At 39.6% G+C, this 27,608-nt stretch overlaps 3 long non-coding RNA genes across 3 annotated transcripts in view; 1 reads left to right on the top strand and 2 right to left on the bottom strand.

The window, feature by feature from the left end:
- The window catches only part of LOC104006450 (uncharacterized), a 76,336-nt gene that overhangs the window by 19,308 nt on the left and 29,420 nt on the right, over positions 1–27,608 (bottom strand). The window lies entirely within an intron of this gene.
- LOC104006451 (uncharacterized) lies at positions 11,904–27,015 on the top strand. Its single transcript, XR_001717715.4, has 3 exons — positions 11,904–12,707; positions 22,463–22,613; positions 26,613–27,015. It is a non-coding gene; the product is annotated as an uncharacterized LOC104006451 (long non-coding RNA).
- On the bottom strand, positions 12,303–17,725 carry LOC134810079 (uncharacterized). Its single transcript, XR_010157238.1, has 2 exons — positions 16,875–17,725; positions 12,303–13,573 (listed from the first exon to the last, which is right to left on the bottom strand). It is a non-coding gene; the product is annotated as an uncharacterized LOC134810079 (long non-coding RNA).

The raw sequence follows: 27,608 nt of genomic DNA, 5'->3' as shown, positions 1-27,608 counted from the left end.
AATTCTAAATTGAATACAAGTAAACAAGCCTGAAATTTACTATGGGTGACAGTAATCCATGTGTAGCCCCACATTTCCATTCATTTAGAAAATATCTTTGTGCTCAACTATCTATAATAATTATCTTTATTACTGTAATAAAGATAACCATCTAATTATCTAATTACCTTTCTAAGGGGATTTGGTTAATTTCAGGCTAAAACATTTTAAATAAAATTATAGCGGCTTTAAAATATTTCCATATTTACACATTGAGGTACAAATAGTTACTCTTGCATTAATAGACAGTATAGTATCAATGAATAAAGATCAGGAAAGCACTTCGAAAACAAGGCAAGATTTTGCAGACAAGATTTAAGATAGATTAGGCAGAAATAGTTAACCAGGCACATGATGTCTCACAAGCCTAGCTGGTGTCATAAACATTTACTTTGATAACATTTGCAGTAGGTGAGTCACATTTTTTAAATGATTGACTTTTCAGGGTCCCCTGTAAATAGGAAAGTGTCTGATTCTTCTAAAAAGAACTTTCTCTGAAAATAAACTATGAAATAGTTTTTGGCTTTAGTTATTGCTGCCTTGATGATCAGTTACTCTAAATAAAATAGGATGGATTATCCTGCAGTAACAAACTAAATTCTCGGTAGCTTAAAACAGCAAAGTTCATTTCTCACTCAGGCCACATATCCACTGCGCTTCAGCAGGAGCCTCTGTTCCACGCAGGCACTCAGGGAGCTAGGCTGATGGGCCTCCACTAAATGAAACATTGCTGATCACAATGACAAGGGGAAAGGACCATGGCAAACTATCACTGGCAAACCCTTAAAGGCTTCCACCTGGAAGAGATACATATGACTTCCATTTAAATGTCTTTGGTTAAAGTAAATCATATGGCTATGTGTCTAACATCAGGAAGGCTGGGAAGAGTAATCCTACTAATGCCTAGAAGGTTATATTCCTGAAAATTTTCTTGTCAGGCAAATTTTCGGACAGCTCAATCTGTATCAACATGACCAAATGTACATTGATTCTAGCACTGTTTTCGTCTTCTAAATCCAGGAACTCCCAAATGCCAAGTTCAGTTCCCTCTAATTGCTTGATCTGGCAACTCACTTTTGAACCCCCAAACTTTCAACAAAGGTTGGTGTGGCAGGCACTGGTACTTTTCACCAGTACAGTTGTTGTTATTCAGCACATGACTGTATTTCTAATTCTTTTTTTTCTTTTTTTTCTTTCTTTTTTTTTTTTTTTTGAGATGGAGTCTTGCTCTGTTGCCAGGCTGGAGTGCAGTGGCGCGATCTCGGCTCACTGCAACCTCTACCTTCCGGGCTCAAGCAATTCTCCTGCCTTAGCCTCCTGCGTAACGGGGATTACAGGTGCCCGCCACCACGCCGGGCTAATTTTGTGTATTTTCAGTAGAGAAGGGTCTCACCATGTTGGTCCTGTATTTCGAGGACAAAGACAGTGCTAGAATCAAAGTACATTCGGTCTTCTTGACACACATTGAGCTGTCCTAAAATTTGCCTGACAAGAAAATTTTCAGGAATATAATCCTGATGGACGATGAGTGTGTGAATATCAGACAAGTCAGAATGAGGGAACATTTCTCTTTGGAAGGGTGATCTGCCTTCTGATCTCTCGTCACCAAAAAGGCTGCTCATTCTTGAACAGATCCAGCATTTTTGCTTTGGGAACGCCTCATATATTTGTAGCTTAGGGAAATACTTCCTGCCAAATGCCTTTAATTAAAAAGAAAAAAAAATCCTCCTTTCTTGGTATCATCTGTATTCAGTTGAGAGGAATAGTTTGGGAGAACATTAATCTAAACCATTCTAATTTTCTTATTTTCCAACTCATTACTTTTTATTTTGGATCAACTGACTTTTACCCTTCCATTTTTACATTTTTTTTCCCTTAAGTGTCTCACAATGTTGATTCTTTGGATTTTTGAAGAATGTAATAATTTGGCATTAAACACAGTGTCCCACATTGGATCCAACCACACACTGATTTCCCTGTCACTCTTATTTTTTATTTGTTAAGTGTTTTCTGAAGCTAGGTGGGATGTTTATTTTAAAAAGGCAATCTCCAGTATGGAGTAGTTTCTTCTGAATATTGAACAATCAAGAAATTTCTTTAAGCCATCCTATAATTAGAACGCATCAGAGGTTGGAATGAATTTAAACTGAAGTTTTCATTGAGGACAGACAAGATGAAAACTCAAATTGGCAAAGAGAAAAAGCTGGCTTTAGAGAAAAAGTTGGCCCCAAATCTTTATGGAGTGGCTCCATCCATCAATGGGCTCTGGAATTGCTGTGATTGCTGGATGTGTAGAGATTTTCTGGAGGACAGAAGTGAGAAAAGAAGGAACTAGCTAAGTCCTACTCACAGAGCTCCTCATTCTCCATTCCTAAAGAAAAATTATTTCAAAAGTTAGCATACCTTTTACCCAGTCAGCATGAGTACAAATAAAGGCCCATAGGCAAACTACCCATAGCTTGAGTTTTGTAAAGCAAATTAAAGGCTCATTTTTTAAAAAAATTAATAAACTATTTTTGGAGCAGCGTTAGGTTCACAGTAAAATTGAGTGTAAAGTACAGAGAGTTTGTACATCCCTGTCCCCACACGTGCACAACCTCTCCCAATGTCAACATCACTCACCACAGTGGTACATTTTTTACACTGAAGAACCTACATTAATACATCATTACCACCCAAAGTCCGTAGTTTACATCAGGGTTCACTCTTGATGTTTTTGCATTCTATGGGTTTGGACAGGTATAAAATGATATGTATCCACCATTGTAGTATCCTATAGAATAATTTCACTGCCCTAAAAAACCTCTGTACTCTGCCTATTCATCCTTCCTTCCATCTAAAACACCTTGCAACCTCTGATCTTTCATCATCTCCATAGTAGGAATCATGCAGCATGAGCATTTTTAAATTGATTTCTTTCATTTAGAAATATGCATTTAAATTTCCTCTGTGTTTTTATGGCTTGATAGCTCATTTCTTCTTAGTGTTAAATTATATTATGTTATCTGGATGTATGTTAGTTTATTTATCCATTCATCTACTGAAGGGCATCTTGGTTGTTTCCAAGTTTTGGCAATTATAAAAAGTTACAATAGATATCCATGGTAGATTTTTGAGTGGACATAAATTTTCAACTCCTTTGGGTAAATATCAAGGAGCACAATTTATCAATCAAATGTAAGAATATGTTTAATTTTATAAGAAACTGCCAAGCTGTCTTCCAAATTGGCTATTCTATTTTGCATTCCCACCCACAGTGAAGGAGAGTTCCTGTTGCTCCTCATTCTTTTCAGCATTTGGTATTGTCAGTGTTTTAGATTCAGGTCAATCTAATAGGTATGTAGTAATATCTCATTGTTGTTGTAATTTGCAATTCCCTAATGACATATGATGTTGAACATCTTTTCATGTGCTAACTTGCCATCTGTATATCTTCTTTGGAGAGGTGTCCATTCAGCTCTTTAGTCCATTTTTTAATTGGGTTGGTTGTTTTCTTATGCTTGAGTTTTAAGTGTTCCTTGTATATTTGGAATCATAATCCTTTATCAGATGTGTCTTTTGAAAATATTTTATCCCAGTTTGTGGCTTGACTTCTCATTCTCTTGACATTGTCTTTCACAGTGCAAAAATTTTTAACTTTAATAAAGTCCAGCTTATCAATTATTTATTTCATGGAATCATGCCTTTGATATTATATCTAAAAAGGTATTGCCATACCAAGGTCATCTAGGTTATTCCCTACTTTTTATCTTTTAGGAGTTTTATATATAATTTTGTGTTTTATGTTTAGGTTTATGATTAATTTTGAGTTACTTTTTTGTAAAGAGTGTAAGGTTTTGCCTAAATTCTTTTTTATTTTTGTTTTTCTGCACGTGAATGTTCAGTTGTTTTGCCACCATTCTTGAAAAGACTATCTTTTCTTCATTACTTTGTCTTTGTTCTTTTGTCACAGATCAATTGACTATATTTATATTTATATTACTGAGCTCTCTATTCTGTTCCATTGATTATTTGTCTGTTCTTTTGCCAATACCACACTGTTTTAAATACTGTAGCTTTATTGTAAGCCTTGAAGTCATGCAGGGTCAGCCCTCCAACTTTGTTCTTCCCTTTCAGTTCTGAGTTGGCTATTTGAGTATTTTGCCTCTCTATATAAACTTTAGAATCAATTTTTTAGTATCCACAGAATAACTTGGTGGGATTTTGATTGGATTTGCTTTGAATCTACAGATCAAGTAAGGAAGAAATGACATCTTGGCAATATTGAATCTTTCTATCCATGAATATGGAACCTCTCTCTATCAGTTCTTTTAAAATTTCTTTCACCACAGTTTTGTAGTTTTCCACATATAGGTCTTATACATATTTTGTTAGATTTCTACCTAAGTATTTAATTTTGGGAGGTGTTCACATAAAAAGTAATCTGTTTTAAATTTCAAATTCCATTTGCTCATTGCTGGTGTATAGAAAAACAATGGGCCTTGTATATTCCTCTTTCATCTAGCGTGATAATCACTTGTGATAATCACTTAGTAGTTTCAGGATTTTTTTTGTCAACTCTTTTGGATTTTCTAAATAGATGATCATGTCATCTGTGAAAAAAGAGTTTTATTTCTTCTATCCTAATCTGCATACCTTTTATTTCCATTTCTTGTTGTACTATATTAGTTAAGACTTTCAGTACAAATGTTGAAAAGTGGCGGCAAAAGGAGACATTCTGATCTTGCTCCTGATTTAGTGAGAATGCTTCTACTTTCTCCACTAAGTATGATGTTACCTGTAGGCTTTAAAAAAATAAATAAATAAAAATAAAAATAAAACAGGGTCTCACTCTGTCACCCAGGTTGGAATGCAGTGGCATGATCACAGCTCGCTGCAGCCTCAACCTCCTGGGCTCAATAAATCCTCCCCTCTCAGCCTCCTGAGTAGCTGGGACTACAGGTGCACACTACCATGCTCAGCTAATTTTTTGATTTTTTTGTAGAGACAGGGTTCACTATGTTGCTCAGGTGGTCTTGAACTCCTAAGCTCAACCAACCCTCTTGCCTTGGCCTCCCAAAGTTTTGAGATTACAGGAGTGAGCTACCATGCCTGGCCACTGTAGGCTTCCTGTAAATATTATTAATCAATGGAGAAAGCTTTCCTCTACCTAGTTTGCTGAAGGTTTATTATTATTATTATTATTATTATTATTATTATACTTTGTTTTAGGGTATGTGTGCACAATGTGCAGGTTTGTTACATATGTATACATGTGCCATGTTGGTGTGCTGCACCCATTAACTCGTCATTTAGCATTAGGTATATCTCCTAATGCTATCCCTCCCCTCTCCCCCCACCCCACAACAGTCCCCAGTGTGTGATGTTCCCCTTCCTGTATCCATGTGTTCTCATTGTTCAATTCCCACCTATGAGTGAGAACACACAGTGTTTGGTTTTTTGGTCCTTGCAATAGTTTGCTGAGAATGATGGTTTCCAGCTTCATCCATGTCCCTACAAAGGACATGAACTCATCATTTTTCATGGCTGCATAGTATTCCATGGTGTATATGTGCCACGTTTACTTAATCCAGTCTATCATTGTTGGACATTTGGGTTGGTTCCAAGTCTTCACTATTGTGAATAATGCCGCAATAAACATACGTGTGCATGTGTCTTTATAGCAGCGTGATTTACAATCCTTTGGGTATATACCCAGTAATGGGATGGCTGGGTCAAATGGTATTTTCAGTTCTAGATCCCTGAGGAATCGCCACACCGACTTCCACAATGGTTGAACTAGTTTACAGTCCCACCAACAGTGTGAAAGTGTTCCTATTTCTCCACATCCTCTCCAGCACCTGTTGTTTCCTGACTTTTTAATGATTGCCATTCTAACTGGTGTGAGATGGTATCTCATTGTGGTTTTGATTTGCATTTCTCTGATAGCCAGTGATGATGAGCATTTTTTCATGTATTTTTTGGCTGCACAAATGTCTTCTTTTGAGAAGTGCGTGTTCATATCCTTCGCCCACTTTTTGATGGGGTTGTTTGTTTTTCTCTTGTAAATTTGTTTGAGTTCATTGTAGATTCTGGATATTAGCCCTTTGTCAGATGAGTAGATTGCAAAAATTTTCTCCCATTCTGTAGGTTGCCTTTTCACTCTGATGGTGGTTTCTTTTGCTGTGCAGAAGCTCTTTAGTTTAATTAGATCCCATTTGTCAATTTTGGCTTTTGTTGCCATTGCTTTTGGTGTTTTAGACATGAAGTCCTTGCCCATGCCTATGTTCTGAATGGTATTGCCTAGGTTTTCTTCTAGGGTTTTTATAGTTTTAGGTGTAACATGTAAGTCTTTAATCCATCTTGAATTAATTTTTGTATAAGGTGTAAGGAAGGGATCCAGTTTCAGCTTCCTACATATGGCTAGCCCGTTTTCCCAGCACCATTTATTAAATAGGGAATCCTTTCACCATTTCTTGTTTTTGTCAGGTTTGTCAAAGATCAGATAGTTGTAGATATGCGGCATTATTTCTGAGGGCTCTGTTCTGTTCCATTGATCTATATCTCTGTTTTGGTACCAGTACTGTGCTGTTTTGGTTACTGTGGCCTTGTAGTATAGTTTGAAGTCAGGTAGTGTGATGCCTCCAGCTTTGTTCTTTCGGCTTAGGATTGACTTGGCAATGCGGGCTCTTTTTTGGTTCCATATGAACTTTAAAGTAGTTTTTTCCAATTCTGTGAAGAAAGTCATTGGTAGCTTGATGGGGATGGCATTGAATCTATAAATTACCTTGGGCAGTATGGCCATTTTCACGATATTGATTCTTCCTACCCACGAGCATGGAATGTTCTTCCATTTCTTTGTATCCTCTTTTATTTCATTGAGCAGTGGCTGAAGGTTTTTATTATGAATGGGTGTTGGGTTGTGCCAAATGCTTTTCCTGCATTTATTGATATCATCAAGTAATTTTTATGCTTTATCTTGTTGCTATGATGGATTATATTGATTTTCTAATGTTGAGCCAGTCTTTCATACCTTGAATAAATCCCACTTGGTTATGGTGTATAATTCTTTTTAAACATTGTGGGAACTGATATGATAATATTTTGTTGAGAAGTTAGCATCTATATTTATGAGAGTTATTTGTCTGTAGTTTTCTTTTCTTGTAATGTCTTTGTTTGGTTTTAGGGTAATGGGTAATTAGGGTAATGCTGGCCTCATAGCATGAATAGGGAACACTTGGTAAAGTGTTCCCTATATTTTTATCTTCTGAAAGAAATTGTAGAAAATTGGTATAATTGTTTCCTTAAATATTTGGTAGAATTCACCAGTGAACCCATCTTGGCCTAGTGCTTTCTCTTTCAAAAGCTTATTAATTGTTGGTTCCTTTTTTTTAATGGACGTAGGCCTATTTAGATTTCTATTTCTTCTTGTATGAGTTTTGGCAGATTGTATCTCTCAAGAAATTGATCCATCATATCTAGGTTATCAAATTTGTGGACATAATGTTGTTCATAATATTCATTTATTATCCACTTAATATCCGTAGGATCTGCAGTAATGCTCTCTCTGTCAATTATGATATTAGTAATTTGTGTCTTCTCTCTTTTTTTCTTAGCCTGGATAGAGGCTTATTGATTTTTATTGATCTTTTCAAAGAACCACATTTTAGTTTTGTTAATTTTCTCCATTGACTTCCTATTTTCAATTTCATTGATTTCTGCTCTAATTTTTATTATTTCTTTCCTTCTGCTGAGTTTATATTTAATTTACTCTTCTTTTTCTAGTTTCCTAAAATGGAAGCTTAGATTACTGATTTTAAATCTTTTTTTCTAATATATGCATTCAACGTTGTAAATTTCCCTCTAAGTATTGCTTTTGCTGCATCTTACTAATTTTGAAAAGTTGTATTTTTATTTTCATTTGGTTCAAATTATTTTTAACTTTCTCGTTTCTACTTTGACCCACATGTTATTTAGAAATGTGTCGTTGGCCAGGCACAGTGGCTCATGCCTATAATCCCAGCACTTTGGGAGGCTGATGTGGATAGATCACTTGAGGTCAGAAGTTTTCCAGCTATCTTTCTGTTATTAATTTCTAGTTTAATTTCAATGTGGTCTTAGAGTAGCCACTGTGTGATTTCTATTATTTTAAATTTGTTAAGGTGTGTTTTATGGCCCAGAATGTAGTCTGTTTTGGTGAATGTTTCATGTGAGCTTGAGAAGAATGTGTAATCTGCTGTTATTGGATGAAGTAGTTTATAGATGTCAATAATATCCAGTTGATTGGTAGTGCTGTTGAGTTCAACTATGTCCTTGCTGATTTTTTGCCTGCTGGATCTGTCCATTTCTAATAAAAGAGTGTTAAAATCTCCAATTGTGGTAGTGGATAATCTATTTCTCCTTGCAGTTCTATCAGTTTTTGTCTCATATTTTGATGCTCTGTTGTTAGAAGCTTACACATTACAGATTGTTATGTTTTCTTGGAGTACTGATCCTTTATTATTATATAATGTGCCTCTTTAACCCTAATAACTCTCCTTCCATTGGAGTCTGTTCTATATCATACTAACATAGCCGCTCTCATTTTTTTATGATCGGTGTTAGCATGCTATATCTTTTTCCATCCTTTCACTTTTAATCTATACCTGTCATGGTTTTTATAGTTAAAGTGGATTTCTTATAGACAACATATAGTTGAATCTTAATTTTTTTATTCTTATGTTTTGACCCACTCTGACAGCCTCTGTCTTTTAATTGGTGTATTTAGACCATTGACATTTAAAATGATTATTGATATAGTTAGATGAATATCTACCATATTTGTTACTATTTTCTATTTGTTGCCCTTGTTCTTTGTTCATATTCTTGTCTTCCACTCTTTTTCTGCTTTTTGTGGCCTTAACTGAGCATTTTATATTATTCCATTTTCTCTCCTTTCTTAGTATATCAATTATATTTAACATTTTTTAGTGGTTGCTCTAAAGTTTGAAGTTTACAACTAATTTAAGTCCACTTTTAAATAACACTACACCAATTCACAGGTAGTACTAATATCTTATAAGAAAATACTCCTAATTCATTGCTCCCATCCCTTGTATCATTGCTGTAATTCATTTCACTTGTGGATATATGCATACCTATTGAATACATTATTGCTATTATTTTGAGCAAATTGTTAACTGTTAGATCAATTAAGAATAAGAAAAATAAAAGTTTTCATTTTGCCTTTACTTATTCATTTTTTGATGCTCTTTCTTTCTTTGGAAACCTGAGTTTCTGACATTTATTATTTTCATTTTTTCTCAAGAGCTTCTCTTAACTTTTCTTGCAAAACATATCTGCTAGCAACAAATTCCCTCTGGTTTTTTTTTTTTTTTTTCCTGAGAGAGGTTTTATTTCTCTCTTACTTTTGAAGGATAATTTTACAGGATACAGAAATCTAAGCTGGTCATTTTTCCCAGCACTTTAAATATTTTATTCTACTCTCCTCTTGCTTGCATGGTTTCTGAGGAGAAGTCATATGTAATTCTTATCTTTGCTACTCCATAGGTAAGATGTATTTTCCCGCTGGCTTCTTTCAAGATTTTTTTCTTTATCTTTGATTTTCTGAAGTTGAATATGATATGCCTAGATGTAGTTGGGTTGTTTGTTTGTTTGTTTGTTTGTTTGTTTTATTTTTCCTGCCTCATGTTTTCTGAGCTTTCTGGATCTGTGGTTTGGTGTTTGACTAATTTGGGTGAATCCCTCAGTCACCATTGCTTCAAATATTTTTTCTATTCCCCTTTCTCATTCTTCTCCATCTGGTATTTCTTTAATTTGTTTTAGTTATTTATATACACATAAATAACTCCTTTTGTAGTTGTCCCCACAGTTCTTGGATATTTTGTTACGTCTCCCCCCTGCCTTTTTTTCAATCTCTGCTTTTCAGTTTTAGAAATTTCTATTGTCATATCCTCAAGCTCAGAGATTTTTTCCTTAGCTGTGTTCAGTCCACTAATGAGTCCATCAAAGGCATTCTTCATTCATTGTACAATGTTTTTTCTCTAGAACTTCTTTTTGTTTTTTCTTAGAATTTCCATCCCTTTGCATACATCATCCACTTGTCCTTGCATGTTGTCTAGTTTTTCCATGAAAGCTCTTAGCATATTAATCATAGGTTTAAAACATTTTGAATCTGATAATTTCAACATTCTTGCCATATCTGACTCTCATTCCATTGCTTATTTAGTCTTTTCAAGCTGTGTATTTTGGCTTTTAGAATGCCTTGTAATTTTTTCTTGAAAAAGGGACACAATGTGCTGGGTAAAGGAAACTATGGTAGGTAGGTCTTTAGTAATGTAGTGGTAAGGTGTGAGGGGAGGGGAAGTATTTTACAGCGCTATAATTAGGTCTCAGTCTTTTGGTGAGTCTGTGACCCTGGACTGTGAACTTTGCCAGTGCTTCTTAGTTTCTCTCTCTTTTTTTTTTCCACTCTTCTAGTGGGGAAGAGTGGGTTAGAGTTGAGTGATTATTTTCCCCCATATGAAAGGCTAGAAAGAACTGAAGTTGGGTATTTTTCTTCCACACGGAAGGCTAGAGTGAGCTGGAGTTGGGCAATTACCTCACCACATGTGAAAGGCTAGAAAGAACTGTAGTTGTATGTTTCCCTTTCCCCAGGTGGAAGGCTAGAGCTGGCTAGAGTTGACTTATTTTCCTTCTTCCAGTAGGTTTAGGCTCTCATAAAACCACAGCAAGTGAGGCTCTAGTACAATAACTTCTCCCGGGCACAGGCCTTGTTAAGAAGAACAAAATGCTCTGGTATATGTTAAAATGGTTCCCTTTCCCCTTCCCTGACCAGAAGCCCAAGAGGATTTTTCTCTAATATTTACAGTGATAACTTGGTAGAGTTCCTGGAGGTAAAACTCATGAAAATGTGCCACCTCCCTCACGACTGGGTCCTCCTGGAGTTTTAATCTTCAGACTTGTTCACATCTAGTCTACAGCAGTTTATCAATTACAGTTCAGGTTTCTCTACCCAGAATTGATTCCTATGGAGGTTTCTACTTCTGGATTTCTGCCACAATAAGTTGTGATTCTCTGTAGATGTTTGTCTGTCTCTTTAATTTTGGGGACAGTGGTTTTCCTTGTGACCTCACCTCTTTGGTTGCTAATTTTTCAGCTAGTTCAGCTTTTTGCTTATTGTTAGGATGGAGTGATGAATTCTAAGTTCCTTATGTGCTGGACTGAAAACCTGAAGCCCCACTCACTGGTTTTTAAACTTTAAAATATTGAATGAACATCCCACATTATAAAATGAGAATTCAACTATAGCGGTGTTAAAAAGAAACACACACACACACACACAATTGTTTTGTGATCTCTAAATCAAGCTTTCTCTAGGCTGAGGTGGATGTTTTCTCTCTTCCATGTTGTGATACTCTCTGCTATGGGTCTTTACATGGGAAAGGCAAGAGTTAGAGTCTTGGGATAGATTTAAGAGTTGGTGAGGCTCCTTCTTCCCCTCAAACTTCCCACCTTCCAGAGCCTGGAATCACTCAGCTGGGAATGGACTTTGGCTCCTTCTCCTTTAGGAGTTCCTGACGAGGCTTCTAGAACCAGTGACTACCATCTGAACCACTGAACCCAGGGCAGGAGGAGCTTGCTCTTCCATCTGTCTTCTGGTCCTTTAGGGCTCCCTGCAGAGAGGCTCTGGGGCAATTGCTCACAACTGACTGGTGATATGAATGTGGGTAGATTCAGTAGGGGCATGAGGATGGACTCCCTGTTCCTAAATATTTTCCCAAGTTTTTCTGAAATCCATCAGTAGTTACTGCCTTCTCCTTATCTGTTGTTATTGTGGGTGATGGTGATTTTTAAAGAATGCCTTTTAAATAAGATAAAGCCTTTCTTTTCCCATTATTTTTAAAAATTCTTTTTCAAAGCTGACCCTTTGAGAGCCCACATTCTCAAATTCTGTCTTCACTGCTCTCTCATTTCCTTTCATCCCTGTTCCTCTGTTTGAATACACCCAACACACACACACACATCCCAAGAGGGGACTCCACTAAGAATAACTCACCCATTTCCCTAGGAGGGAACTAGGCACCTGCAGGTCAACAAGGCCTGAGAAGCCAGAGTTCTTCAGAGTGTGGGCTCCACCTTAATGTGAATCTGCCTCTTTAATTAATATTTCCATCAACTTGGCTGCTAATGTATCCTCTTTTTCTTCAGTTTCTTCATCTGTAAAATGGGGGTGATGATCATTGTACCTACATGTAAAGTACATTACAAAAGGATGCCACTCCTTTATTCTTTGCTAATAATAGCCACATTTATTGAGGCCTTCTAGGCCAGATGCTGTTCCAAGTGCAAGTTTTGGTAGGCAGAATAGGAGAGATTGGTGGTGGGGGTGGGAGTACTATGAGCATGACATGGGAGAAAGAGAAAGAGCATCAAAAAAGGAACTAAGAGTTGCAGAATAGCAAAACTGAAGTTCAGTTCAAAACAAATTTCATTTCTTCTATTTCCAATTTTTCTAGACTTAGTCCTGATCAGTTACTCCAGAAAACCTACAGGAATCTCACTGAGGGAGAGAGTGCGGACTAATATTTCATTTCTCCCCACTCCTCCCTCTGAGGAATCCAGGACTTCATTGTGGACCCCTGTATTAGTCCATTTTCACACTGCTACAAAGAGCTACCTGAGACTGGGTAAGTTACAAAGGAAAGAGGTTTAATTGACTCATAGTTCTGCATGGCTGGGGAGGCCTCAGGAAACTTAAAATGGTGACGGGAAGCAAGGCACATCTTACATGGTGGCCATAGAGAGAAAGAGCAAGGTGGGAAGTGCCACACTTTAAAACCATCAGATCTTGTGAGAACTCACTCACTATCATGAGAACAGCATGGGGGAAACTGCCCGCATGATCCAATCACCTCCTACCAGGCCCCTCCCTAACAGGAGATGAGATTTGGGTGGAGGCACAGAACCAAACTATATCAACCTTTTCCTACCTCCCTACTCCAAGCACCATCTCCCTTGGAGGGGCTCTGTGAACTGGCCCTTACTTGAATGAAAGAAGCCGGCTCAGATTCAAAGTTTTGAGTGTTTTTTTGCCATGTCTCAGCTGAGTCACCCAGGTGAGCCCAGGCATTCTGGCCTAGGGTGTGGAGGATGGTGTTTTAATTGCAGCTTGAGGTTTTACAAGTCCAGAAAATCCCAGAGGACAAGAATACAATAGCAGCTGAGGGCAGGCCACATGAATAGCAACCCTACTTGATATGTGTTCAGGGCTTACCATCCAACCGGTGAGAAACACAGGGACACATATTGCCTGCTTTACAGAGAAGTTCAGTGATCTTCTCAAGGTTAAACACTTGGGAGAAACCGGTGGGACTTTCTGATGCACATTTCCGTGTTTTCCGTTGCTTTTATAATGAGTTGTTGACTACTTCCTGCTATTTAAACTGCTATACTTCGTTTTTCAGCCCGGATCAGATTACAATTGTATATAAAAAAAGAAGAATATGATCTCAAAGTAGAGAGGGATTTTTTCCATAAGTCACAAAAGCAGCACCTGCAAAGCAAAAGATTACTTATAGTGTTTTTGTTGTTGTAAGTTTTAAAATTTAATGTAATCTGAGTGAAAAACCAGCCACTGACTGGGGGAAGATAACTGATCTTCATGTAATCATCAAAGGAAAAGTATCCAACACATAAAAACAATTTCTACAATTCAGTAGGATAAAAAGTCAAAATATTCAATAGAAAAATGGGCAATGGATATAAACCAGCAACACACACACACACACACACGTGCACACAGAAACCAGAATGTGAAATCAACTAAGAGTTGGAAAATGCAAATTAAAACAGCCATGAGCTCCCATTTCCCCACGATATTTCCAATACTAGGGGATGTTAGACTTTTTCACTTTTGTCAATCTAATGAGTGTGAAATGATAACTCTTACACAATGTAGGAGGTGGTCCAAATTGGTGCAATCAATTTGGAGAAGAATTTGACAACACAGAAAGATAAAGATGTGCCTACTCTTAGACCCAGAAATTTCATTCTATTTAGATATCTACCCCTCAAAGACTCCCATACACATATAAAGACACATTTATGAGAAAGTTCATTTGTGGTATATTCATAATTGTAAAAAATTGAAAATAAATGTACATCAACAGAAAAATAAATAAATAAATGGCAGCATAGTCACAATGGACACATCTACAGTAGTTACAATTGATAAAGAGATGCATGTGTCTACAGATATAAATCTCAAAACATAAGGTTGAATGAGAAAAGCAAGCTCCTCTGTGCCCCTTTCAGCTCTAACTCTCTGTGGATCTTATCCTTGTAGGTGGGGAGGAAAACTAATGATTCTGTGCATCCCTCAATCAGTGAGGGTCCTCCCTGACAGATAGAACTAAGCAAAGGCCCCCAAGCATCCCATGCCCGGTGCTGATGGTTGTGCTCCTCAGCTGCGGTACTAGAAGCTGCTCCCCCGGAAGCCCAGAGCAGATTCCAGGGCCCTTCCCCTTGCTCTTCTTTCCACGTATCAATGTGAGGCAAAGGTATCAGTTCCCCTGGGGCAGGAAGAAGCCCCCCGCAGGCAAGGAGCTGGCACTGTGCTCAAGGCCTGAGCTCAGAAAACAGACAGGGCCTGGGCCCTGCGCTAGGTGGAGAGTCTGAGGCTGGGTGGTTGTGCTGGGAGCCAGAGCACTTTGGGAGAAGCTGCCAAAATTGCTCAGACAAGCACTTGGGGGAATTTCAGTTGTCCCCAAAGTACCTTTTAATTTGAAAACAATCAGGAGGGAGGTCAGAGGATTTTTCATCATTTGGCAGCGAGTGGTCTTGGAGAGCCTGGGCTGTGTTGCTTCAATTAGGTGTGAGAAGTGGGGGCTAGGGCCTGCCAGCTGGGCAGGAGCCAAGCAGCTCATCAGTCCTGGTCTAATCAACATCAGGGGCTCCAGCGCCAAGCACACAAAGACCAATGGTACCATTCATCACACGGAACTCTCCAAACACTGAAGGATGCTGGGGGTTCTCTAGCAAATCTATGCACTGAGGGCCCAAGATGATACTACTCAGAGGTTTCAGAAAGTAGAGATGCTGGTGACATAGTTACAGTAAATGTAGGTGGTTGAATGGCGCTGGGCAACTTCTGTCTTCTTTCCAGGCAGAAGGAGGAGGGGTAAGGAGAGCTTTAGACAGAAACTCAAGACAGATACAGAACTAGCTGGCTGCTTCTTGGAGGGGGCTCTGAGGTGTGGGCTCTGGGTCAGGCCAGGATCTCAGCTGGGTGATCACGGCCAACTGTTTGACCTCTCAGCCCGTGTCCCTGGTTGTAAAAATGGGGTCGCGATAGTGCCAAATTCGTAGAGTGGTGTTGAAAAGAAAGAAGACAATCAACTCAAACACTGGGTATGGTGCCTGAAGCATAGAAAGTGTTCAGAAAGACAGAGAGGATTACATAAATAATAAACTAACAAACTGCTTTCCCAAGGTCTAGGAGGTGTGATTTAAAGACTGTCAATTGCATGACACTTAGCATTAAGCCAGAGAAAGGCTTTTGTGAAAATGTCAGATGTTATTAGCAGCCTGTTTTATAGATGAGGAAATTGAGGCCTCACAAAGCAGTGGCTTGTATGAGTTCTGGCAACTGGTTCGTTAAGAGGTCGGGATAAAAATCCAGGAATTTTGACTCTAAATCCTGTCTTGTCATCATAGCACACAGCAAGCCATTTTAAAAATTATGTCAATTATATCTTCTAAAGCAAAAGTATGCAAGGTATAAATGTCAGAAGAATAGAAAAAAAAAATCTCTAAATCTCCATATTCCCTAATGTGGAATTTCCCTTAATGGTGAGATGCTCCAGGTTGTATCAGCATGGCCTGCGCTGCACTGTGGACCTGCCTGTCAGGAAGAAATCCTCTTCTTCCCCCAGAAATCCTGCACCTGTAGCAACAGGTGCCATTTGCAGAGGGTGCCACTGCCTTCACAATCCCTTTCTAGGCACTATTTCCTTTATTTTTGCCCTGATATGGCAACCCAAAAGTCATGCATTTTTATTATTTGTTTTTCTTAAAAATCACTTCCATGGAAATACAGAAGTGTTTTTTTGTTTGGGTTTGTTTGTTTTAACATAGAGTCCTGAAGGGAAACACTCAGAAAGTTGCAGTGCCTAGAAAGGTACTTCAGACACAGGCTGTTAACAAAATTCACACTAAGAAGGGTTGACCCATCAAGGCTGAGGACCACTGTAGTGTTTTTATACCTGATAAGGCATAACTTGCCTTCCACGAATGCTGCATTTTTCCTCATTGCTGTATCAGCGTACTCATTTTCTTGTATTCATTTATTTACATACCCACCCTCACTTGAGAGCAGGGTCAGTGACCTTCTACTCTGTGCCAGGCAGGGCCCAGCACTGATGAGACTGCAAATCTAAATGCATTGGAAGAGAAAGAGTGTTCCCATGTATTCTGGATCCTACTGTTTGGGACGTCATGCAGATTTTACCAAATAATATCTTACTTTCCATCATCTTTATTACTCAAAAGTTGTGTACTGAGTCCCTGGCCCTTGGAGATCTGGATCAAATTAACTCAATCCTGCTCTCCCAAATCCACCACTGGCAGGAGCCCGTGAGTCCCACGAGTCCTCACTTTCTCATGAGGTCCTCCTCCTAAGCTTGTCTCAACTATGTGCTATACCATGAGGACCATACCACAGAACACCTGCCCCCTTTCTGAGTTCCACGGAAAAGAAAATATGAACAGAGGAGTCTTTATGGGTGATTCTGGAGCAGAAATGGAGTCTCATGACACAGCAAGGCCAGGAACTTCATGTGGAAGAGCAGCCTTACCATGCCTCTCGCACAGCCTCAGCCGTCCCCATGACTGCATGCTTCACCTGCCAGTACCCGCACCTGGTCCTCTCCTCTGTCCACTTGGCTCCATGCTCTGTCTTCCTCCTCCTTGCATTTCTTCTCTTCTTGTCTATCTTCTCCCTTTATCCTCAGAGCAAAATGTGAATTTCTCTCATATCCAGTGCAAGCCAGTTTTACATTATACTTTGAAGTTTTGTGGCCAAGAAACACTCAAGCCCGCGGGGTCCCAAAACATTTCTAAGCAACAGCCATTAAGATAATAAAACTTCGTTTCATCTCATTATGTAAGGATCCCATAAAGTTTATAAATATTGCCAGATAGAAAGTCTTCTCAACTCTGCTTTCTATCAAGGAAAGTGAATGTTTTTGTATTCTGGGACAAAATCAAAACAGAAGCTAATTTTCAACTCATCAGCCTGGTTCTTATGTATCATGTGAGTAGCAGTGCCAACCCTGCCCAAGCTATAAACTCCTGAATCAGAATGTCCCTCAGACATTCTTCCAGGGCTGCAGAACTTCCTTTTTACCTTCACTCTCTCCTCTCGTTTTTCCTTCTCTCATGAAAGAAAAATGAATCACCGATGAAATAAGCAAATGGGCAAAGTGGCATGCCCCTCCAACTCTGTGAGTCCCCTCACCCTCAAGCCCCTCCTTTTCTTGCCCTCCAGGCAGAAGTGTGGAGCTGCTGCTGCCAGCAGGCCTAGGCCAGAGGAGCACAAAAGGGCAGGGTTCTCAGCTTTAGAGCTGGGAAAGGACGGCCCAATAAGCGTTGGTGTGGGGAGAGGAAGAAGTATCTACTAACTACAAGACCCACTGACAACTGCTTGGCTCACAGCCTCTGAGGCCTGAATTTGAGGAAACAATTTTGCTTCGGATCTGCCAAGAAAGTGCATTAAGCACTTAGATCATTTACAATCCTAGTAGACTTTCCCCCTCGCATTAATTTCAGGGAATCCATATGCATATGTCTTTCTTTGACTGGCAGCCTGGGAAAGTCTCTTTCTCCAGGGCTCTGGGTTCCAAGTAACCAATTTATAGGGAAACTTTACAGAATCCTATTTAGTTTTAATGCTGGGATGCTTGGATGACACCACTGGTTGTCTTCTTTCAAAGGCTTTCACTTCCTTGTTCCCTCTTTTCCTTTAACCCCATGGCTCCTCAAGCCAATAAAAACATCTAAAGGTAAATAAATCCATCAAGGTAGCTCATAACTGAAAACACTTATGTTATACTGGAACCAGTAAAATAGGCCATGTTTGGTTAAACTTCCCCACTGCTCTTCTACCTCCTCTCCCAAAACCAAAAAATAGCCCGCTCTGTTTTTAAGAGTGTCTATTTTTCTTGTTAAAAATAGATGTTTCTACATTTAGTATTTGTTAAAATAAAAAAATCAAAAAGCTTACTTGCAAACCAGCAAAGAACCTAATGTGAAGAAATTGCATTTAGATTGATCTGGAGGGGACAAATACAAATGGGCTCTGCATTAAAATGGTTCCCACAGCTGAGGTTTCTGCTTGATTACGTTAAACTCAAAATGATACCAATGTGTGAGTGTCCTCAAATATAGGCTAATTTAACCAGAGTCTATTTTCAGTGGTTTGGGGAATGGGGCATTGCTGTGGTGAAGGAATAAAACTTTGTCTCTACCGACACTCATAGTAAGTGACCCTTAGTCACTCAGTGATTTTAACTAAAGCAACTTGGTCATACAGTGGACTTCTCTAGGGGCACCGCATCTGAAACTCTCCATGGGATAGCCAGCAGCTTGTCCCCCACTTCCCTATTTTAGTGCTATTCCTACAATTTCCACCTTGTTGTAGATACTGCTGGCACTACAGTGGCCCACTATCATTAAGATAAATGGCCTGGGCTCTTAAAGTTAAAATGCAAATACTTTGAATCAATTGAGTGTTTTCAGCTGTGAAGAGGGATGGGCACTAGCTTCCCCCTCCTAAGAATCTAGACTTTGTTGGTTTCTCTGAAGTCATTGTCAAATATGGGAAGAGCTGGGATGAGTTTGGTAGGGCATATATCAAATATCAGGAGTCCTGCCACTCCTTGCAGCATGATTTCTAGGAAATGTCCTGAAAGCTTGTCCAGATTGTCAGAAAGAACAAAGACTTCCTGTCCCTTAGATAAGGTTCTTAAAATTAGAGAATGTCTGAAGAAGAAATATCTGGACCCCAGTAAGGTACAGAAGCTCAACTCAGTGAAGATCCAAGTGTCACAGGCTGGGTCTCCTGAATAACAGACTTGAACACAGGAGGTTTACGCAGGAGTGCTTTGCGGATTGAACATGTGTAAGAGAAGAGAAGAAAGTAGGACTGGGCACAGTTGAACTGTGATGCTGGATATCTCAATGGAAGACACAGTCAACCCTGCAGGGAGTTCTGAAGGTGAAATCACCTTCAGTGGTGCCCCACATGGAGAAGAGGAGAGAAAGGGGATATTATGTCCCCATGTTGATTAGTCCCTGGATATGAGCCACCCAGGAAGGAAGTGAGTCCTTAAGCTAGGTGGCTCAGGGTCATCTCATCAGTTTGGAAGTGCCTCAAATCCTAAAGGGTGATCTAGGCTGACCATAACCGCATCCATCATAATCCACACATTGCCCTACTTGGACCCAGTGCTTCAAACAGGTTCTGGGAGCAATGCCTCCAGGATTTTAGTGGGCCTCTCTTCCAGAGGAAAATTTAGGAGAATAAGGTTAGTGGGATGAACTACAGCTGCCGATAATCTCAAGGCCAAAACAAACACTCATCAGGTCCCTCCTTTTCTCTCCATTCTGGATTTCTCTAACATTTCTGTGGACTCACTGGCTTATGTGGTCCTGTGAGTCAGACTTGGAAGGGTCTGAGCCCCTGATCACCATGCCTTTCACAGGCCAGGTTGCTGCATTTGACCATTCACTGTCACAATTAAGGAAAGGAATACCAGGAGGCACCCAGGGGAATCAACTGGTTGCTAACTATATTCCTCTGTGCCCTTATTGCCTAACAGCAGGAGTCAATTACTTCTGCCAAGATGGTGATTCTTCTCCATACCTACCTGTCCCTTGCCATGAGGAGCTAAAGTGCCCAAGCAACAACCACAGCTTATCATCCAATAAGACTCAACAGAAGTGTCGGGCGACTCACAGGGAGTTTGAGGATGGGATAACTTATGCAGCTGTGGTGACCAGGAATTGGCCAGGACTTCATAACCAGTATTGATCAGTTGTTGGATACTGGTCACCCCAGGAAGTGTATGTGACTTTGGCCGTGGAGCTCTCCATGGCAATCACTGGCCTCACATTTTCCTGTTGAAATGTATTTGGAAGTGTTTAAAGGCATTTTGTTTGTTTGTTTTTACAAAAGTTGGGTGGTGCTATTGGACTTTTTGTAGTTTCTTATTCCTTGGAAACATGTTTATTTCTTTAAACATAATAAACGTTTTGTAGTCTGTATCTTATAATTTTAACATTTTAGGTCTTTATGGTCTGGTTCTATTGTCTATTTTTTTCTGCTAGTTCTCATTTATGTTGTCATGTTTATGCAACAAGTCATATTTGACTGTAGACTGGTTGTTGTATTTGAAAAATAATTTGAGAGTGATTAAACTCTGAGATGACAGAATTTTTCTCTGGAGACCATTCTTATTTGCTCCCGGAGCGTTACCAGTAAGGGATCTGCTTAGTCTAAGTTCAAGGCTTGAGGCTCCTTGGACCATCCAGTTGATGCAAACCTGGGCTGCAAATCCAAGCAAAAGTTGTTTTCCTTTAGGCTTTCTATTTCCCTGAGGGCATAAACCTTGGATCCCAGTTTAATATCTATGGAGAGAATGGGCTCCCCACTATGGGTGGGCCTAGGTTTTCACTTTTTTCCTACTTGCTTTGTGAGGCCACCGAGACAGCACCTCAGTTTTGCATGTTTCTTCAGGTTTGGAAAATGCTATTGAGGTCAAAGCAGCTTTGTGTGCTCAACTTACTTTCCCAGGATTTTGTCTTCTGTACTGTTGTAGATTAAATCTTCACTATCTTATTAACTCTTGGATTTTTTAAGAGAAATAATGTAAGAAAATTATTTCACCCAGCTTTTTAATAACTGTCCTTATTGGGAAGGAAGAAACCTCTAGTGTTTCTTGTTTGTAGTCAAACCCTGTGGTATTTTCTATGAGAATTCAAGGTAGGTGGGGAGGCATTTTATTAAATACCTTAAATTTGCAAGTTTCTTTTGCTCGTTGAAGTTGAGGTCAAGTAAGTCATATATTAGCTGTGCATTTTTCTAAGAATTTAGAATAAATAAAATTTAAAACCCATACTAAGCATGGATCTGATTTTCTACTTAGAATGTAACAACATAAACATAAGATTTTAATCAAATTATCAAAATTTCTCTAAATCCAATAGGATATGATACCTAAACTTTTAAAATAAAGCTGTAGAAATATCTATATCGTCAACGGTATTTTTAAGTTCTTCATGGCTTACCAGTTTTGATACCTTATTTGAGGATAAGAAAGTCCACTATTTTTTCAATATAGTAGAGACATCATTTGCAGTGACAGGAAGAAAATTCAGGCCCTCCTTGTAATTAGAGAGCCGGCACATAGTAATTACATGAGAAAATCCTCTCAGACATAACAATGTAATTGTAACCATCCAGTGTAGGATAATTTTCCTTACCTAAAAAGTGCCAAACACAATTAATGTTGACTAACTTCCAAAAGAATAATGAACTTTCATCTCTCAGATTCAAGATTACTCCAGCCTAGAGAGACGAGTTCTTTATTTCAGGAACTAGTCACCCGCAAATGGACCCTCATGACATAAATGAAACCCGAAACTCTTTTAAGTGCCAGATTTATTTCCGTGAGATCAATTTAAACCAAAAAGATTTCATTCTCTCAGAAAAATTATTCCTGCTTCCTTGCAATGCTGTGGTTTATAATAGAGTTATTATTAGCTTTGACCACAATTATGCCACTCTGACAGCTCCCACCTGCCTGGACCAAGAGTGACTTCTTATCCCTGGAATGCTGGTTACTCTTGTTCTTCATGCTACTGGGCTGACACTCAGCATTGCACAATGATGCTTAGCCTTTTATGGGCATAGCTATTTCCTCAAGGAGACTGAACTCTTGGAGGACAAGGACCCTGCCTTGGTATGTCTTATTATAGATCCCGGAAGTGCCCAGTACTGGCCCCTTTTATAGAAGATGCTCAGTATTTGTTTGTGATGGTAATGATGATTCATGTTTGACTTGGGTGACAAATTAATTTTATTCATTCTGTTTCCTCAACCCCTGGCACATTGCCTGGCCCAGAGTAAGTACTCAAGAAAAGCATACTGAATGAATGAACAAATGAATTAATGAATCATTAGAATTTTAAAAACTAGTTAGAAACACATACATACAGAATGGAGAACATTGTGAGCAGATTATTTCTTAGCCTTTGTTTTTAAAAATACACAAATAATCTCACTTTCTTTTCTTTTCTTTTAGTTGACCACAAGAAGATAGGCTGTGACTTAATTGTTTTAGCCAAGTGCTGTTAAATCTCACGCTCCTTTTTCTTGACTCAGGAGTACAGAATATAAATATAGAGTGCCCTCCTGTCTCCCCAATGTCATTGCCTTGCTCTGTGAACAAACCCAGAGGTCCAACGTTTGTGGCAGGCCATCTTCTACTCACTTCAGAAGACGAATATGACAATGCGACCCATTCCCTGAGATGGTGAGTGCATAGGACATTGGAAAGCTGTCTTTGACCATAACAAGAGGAAGATGTCAAAATGATGTAAAGAAACAGGTTTGAACTTCAGCTAAAAGTTAAATGACCAGCACTGAATTCACATTGAATCCCTCCTTTGCTAGAGTATTACTTTCCTGATTAGACATATTATCCACTAAGAGTCCTTCCAGCTCAAAGATTCAATGCAGTATAGTAGGAAATCATAGATTTTAAAATTTGAAGACCTGAGTGTCAAATTCTAGTTTCACCTTTTACAAGTTGTGTGACTTTGAGTAAGTCACATAATCTGTCTGACCCTTCAATTACTCCTGTGTGGACTGGGATGTACCATTCCTGCACGATTTCTCACAGGATAACCCGAGTCTCATTGAGGACATGCATATGAAAATGCTTACCACTAGTCAGATGTTAGACATTAATTGATAGTTAAGGAAACAGGGGCCCTGAGAAGATAAGTATCTTCCCAAGAGACTCTAGAGATCCTCTGGCTGAGCACTTCCTGAAGCATTTCCTTGCCAACAGTGTTAGTTCCACAGAACACTCATTTCACAAGTGGCAATAGCCATGACATAACATAATCATTTTAAACAAGTATGGGAAATTCTGTGCTGAACAAAAATAAGCACACTCTTTAACTGCAGGACTTATCAGAGCCATTAACATGGTCATGTCCTTTGTGACTCTCTAAGCATTTCCTCCTCTTAATAGACAGGCTGTCACAAGATTAGGATTCCATGGAGCACAACATGGGAAATGCTGACCTAGTTTATTGCCTAGGTCCGATGTCACAGTCCTCTAATTCAGTGCTACTGCAAGTACCCAAATACCAGGTTGGTAAATATCTGTTCCTCATCTGTGATGAGAAAAAAAGCTTATGAAATTGTAAATCAACAAGTCATCAAAAAGTCTTGCTACCGAGAAAAAAAAAAAGAAAAAAGCCTGTCAGTGGAACGTAGTGAACTTATTCTGGTGCAAGCTCCACCAGTGTGCATACCAGCAGTGGTCCCCAGACTATGCTTTGAGTAACATTTCTCTAATTAATTGGATAAAGATGCAGCTTTAGTGAAAAAGCAGAATCTAAAGAAAAGAAACCTTTTTCATACCTTGTGCTTGGCAGCACATGTGAAGTCTGGAAGTTGTCTGATTCAGAAAGCTCCAGGCTCCCAGCAGTCAAAGCATTGGCCATCAGGCAGATTGGATTGCTGGTTGGCAGCGTCCACCCGAGCCTTCCTAACTTCAGTTGCTAGTGCACTAACTGGACACAACCCTTAGTCATCACACTGGAGAGATGATCATCCCAACAGGATACAAAGCCAAGCCCTGCAAGGCTCCTTTCCAGACAAAAGCTGATCTAACTGAGCTGTATAAAGGGCAGGCAAATTAACTTCCTGTTAGCTCTGTAAAAATACTGGGGAAACTCTCCCTAAACAATAATCCCCAAGTGAGGGTTTCCACGAGAAAAAAGTGATGCAGTCAAATGAGGGAAACTGAAGAGTTTCAAAAAGGGCTAATTTGCAAAGATGTACTGGGTTAAAAGGAATAGTGATTGCTAAGCATGGAGTGCTATTACCACCCTTAGAGGGAAGGTCATTGGACCTGGAAGCTATGAAAGAGAGCTGCCTGCTTGACGGGCGCTTGGCCTTAGATCGTGGAACATGGACTCTGAGACTCATAGCCCTGCAGGGAGGGCAGGCAATGCCCCAACCTCACTTTTCCCTCTCCATGCAGTCTTTGCCCGTGCATCTCATTGGCTCTCTAACCAGAAGCCAGGGGACAAAGGAGCTTGTCGCTATGGTCCATAAATGCCCATCGGCACAGCAGGGTGGACAGAGGATCTGGAAAGGTAAATGAAAATCATTCATCACAGCTCACCCCGTGTGCTCCTCTGTGGCTCTCAGCTTTATGAGCAGCACATGAAGGGTGCTGGCCAGTGTGGAGAAGTGGAGAGCAGATCTGGAAGGACAACTGAAATCCATCTAGCACAGTGTCATTCTCTTCTGAGCTCAGAAAACAAATTGAGTTACAATCGTGAAGGCTTTTGGTTTCTGTTGGCCTCTCTTGTCAAGACTTTTGCCAATCCAGTCATTTTTCTCCCTTTCAATGCTTTCATGGTGCCAGGGTATCAACATGCCTTTGTGCTGATCACAGTTTTTTCAGAATCCAATTCTCAAGACAAAATTAGAGTGGGTATGTTTACACACTAAAAACTCTGCTAATAAACACTAATATTTCAAGTATCAGTCTTACTTATTTAATTTTTCTCTCATTTTTAGAGATAGGGTTGATTTGATGTTATTTTCATGTACTCAGACTCCTGATTAAACACATTTTCATGGTATAAATCTATTACTCTCTACCTAGCTACTTCTTAAAGGCTTTTTGCCTTTAGGGTTCTCATGACGTTATTACTGTTACAGACACATGGATATTAAGTGTTTACATTAAGCATCTGTCTGTAGGAGTGAGGCTGTGGATTCAGGCTGTGCAAGCTCTGAAATGCCTGGATGTGAGTGGAGGAAATGGCTAAGTAATTGCACTTTGTGCATACCCATTACAGCACTTAGAGTGGGCATAATGCTTGGTTGGGTGTCTGACCAGAAGCCCAGGAGAGAAGAAACTCCTTGGAAATAAATACTCTGTATTATCTTTCTCTGTATTACTTCCATTCTCTCCGACGGTTACCAAATAGATTTATATTGACTAACTAACACAGTGACAGAAAGCCTACATCCGAATGAATAGTTCTGTTTTAACAGGATCACTTTTGGAGGCAATGTAGTGGTTTCAACAATTGCTGAAAGATCTTTGTCTGCATCGACTTCTACTGGGCAGTCTCAGCCTTGGTAGTAGGAAATATTTGTTTTGTGAGCAGGCTTTTTTTTTTTTTTTTTTTGAGACAGGGTCTCTCTATGTTCTACAGGCTGGAGTACAGTGGCTATTCATAGGCACTATCACAGCACACTGCAGCCTCAAACTCCTGGGCTTGAGCAATCCTCCCAACTCAGCTCCTGACTACAGGCACATGAGACTAGGCGCATGCCACCCGGCTTATTTTCACATTTATTTTGTTATTTTACTTTATGGCTACCAAGTCTGGCAGTTATGCAGCTGACAATAGTTTGAGTTAAAAAAAAAATGGAATTATAGCATGGTTGGATCGGTGTTGCTGTGTGGCTGGGATACCATTTCAGGCTCAGTTGCAGAAGTCAGACTCTATTCTAGCTAGTTCGAGCAAGAAATTATTTATTACAGGGTATAAAATGGAGGTTTGAGAATAAATTTCAGGTTGTGCTTCCAATAGTGACTCCCAAAACTCTACCCCAAGACCAGGCCTCCAAGAAGTTGTCTACCTTTCTTAAGATCGGGAAAATGCTGGCTCCCAAACCATATCATCATTGTCATCACTGCAGCCATTGAGGAGCCTCCCTGGTCAGGAGATGTCCCTACTGCTGCCAAGTGCCAGGAGTATGCCACATTTGGTATAATCAACATCAGTAAAACAGATGCTCCATGACTTGCCCTTCAACATCAAAAAAACTTTTTTGCCTATTTACAGGCAAAAAAGCCAAATACTTCATGTTTAATTACAGGTTCACAATCCCTTGTTTGATACCCTTGGGGGCCACATGTGTTTTGGAATTCAGAGCCGCAAAATTTTCTAGAGGAAAATGAGTACTCACCCAAAGTGGGACAAGAAAAGGAAGACTATGAATGAATTCACAGCAAGGTCAAGTTTTGATGTCAAATGAATTTGTACAAATTTATAAAAGTAAATCAGTGCTTAGAGTTTTGGGATTTTTGAAGTGTGGAGAAGGGATTTGGGACTTGCAGTTCACCGGAGGCTCTAAGTGAATTGCCTATTAGGGAGGTGATATAATGAAATTAAATATCCCCATGTAGACTCCATCCCCTTGTGGAGTTCACACTCATTCTATTCCCAATATTTCCTAAAGTGTCACCTCCTGTTTTCTCCTCTTCCAGTTTTACAACTTGAGGGAAAAAAGTGTGACTCTCAGATGTACCAGCTGTTATGCCAGAGACAACCCTCAGATCACCTGGGACTTGCTCCTTGTTGCCTCCTCTTTGATCTTTGCATCAGAGGGCCCTGCCAGTCTCTGTCCTCACAGTCCCCAGTCTCTTGGTAAGTGCTACTCTTCACACCTTCACACCAGCTCTACGAAATAGATAGAAAGCTGACAATATTCGGCAGCTGTTCTCCTCCATGAACAATTGAGATAACTTAAAAATGTTCTGCAGCAATGTAGATCTTCTACTTTTTGCCCCATCCTTACTAAAAATGAAACACTTCTTGACTCCGAAAGATTGGTAAATATTTGCTGAACAGAAGAGTAGTAGATTCATTTCCCTAAAACTCTGCTGTGGTCATGTCATATTTCTGCTCTACTTTCCAAAGTTCTTGCAGACTTTCAAACTTGCAAAACTTTCACAAGCCCTCCATGCACACTGAACAAAGTCTTTCAGGACCTTTATGCTCTTCCTTCTGGCCTCTTCTCTAGTGTCCTGGAGATGTGCAATGTGGTTGCCCTGACTCTGCTAATCCTCTGTCCTTTCTTCCCTCTTTCCCTCGCTTCCTTTCTTCCACAGCTATTTAGTAAGCATCTTGTATGTGTCAGGCAGTGGATGTACAGTGGTAAATAGAACAGATACAGTCCCTGCTTTCATGGAGCTTTCTTTGATCCCCTACCCATCTCCTCTCACCACTTCAGTATGTCTGTCCAACTTACAGTGCTTGCATTTTTTTTGCCTGGGGTTTTTCTCTGGGCCACAGAGCTTACTTTGTCACCCATATGGCAGGCTGCTTAAAGTGTTAGAGAATTAACACCCCCCTCAGCATCCTTCAGCCAGTAGCTGGAATACATAATTACCCCAGGCCCCTCACCCACTTGGGGAGGTATAGCCAGGAGGAGCAGGTTGTGTGCACTGAATGCCTGAATTCCGCAGCTGGACTGAGCTCTA

The sequence above is a fragment of the Pan troglodytes genome, chromosome 4 (assembly GCF_028858775.2).
Source record: "Pan troglodytes isolate AG18354 chromosome 4, NHGRI_mPanTro3-v2.0_pri, whole genome shotgun sequence".
In the NCBI taxonomy this organism is placed as follows: Eukaryota; Metazoa; Chordata; class Mammalia; order Primates; family Hominidae; genus Pan; species Pan troglodytes.
Note: the sequence above shows the minus strand (reverse complement) of the source record. Positions and strands in the feature narration are given on the sequence as shown.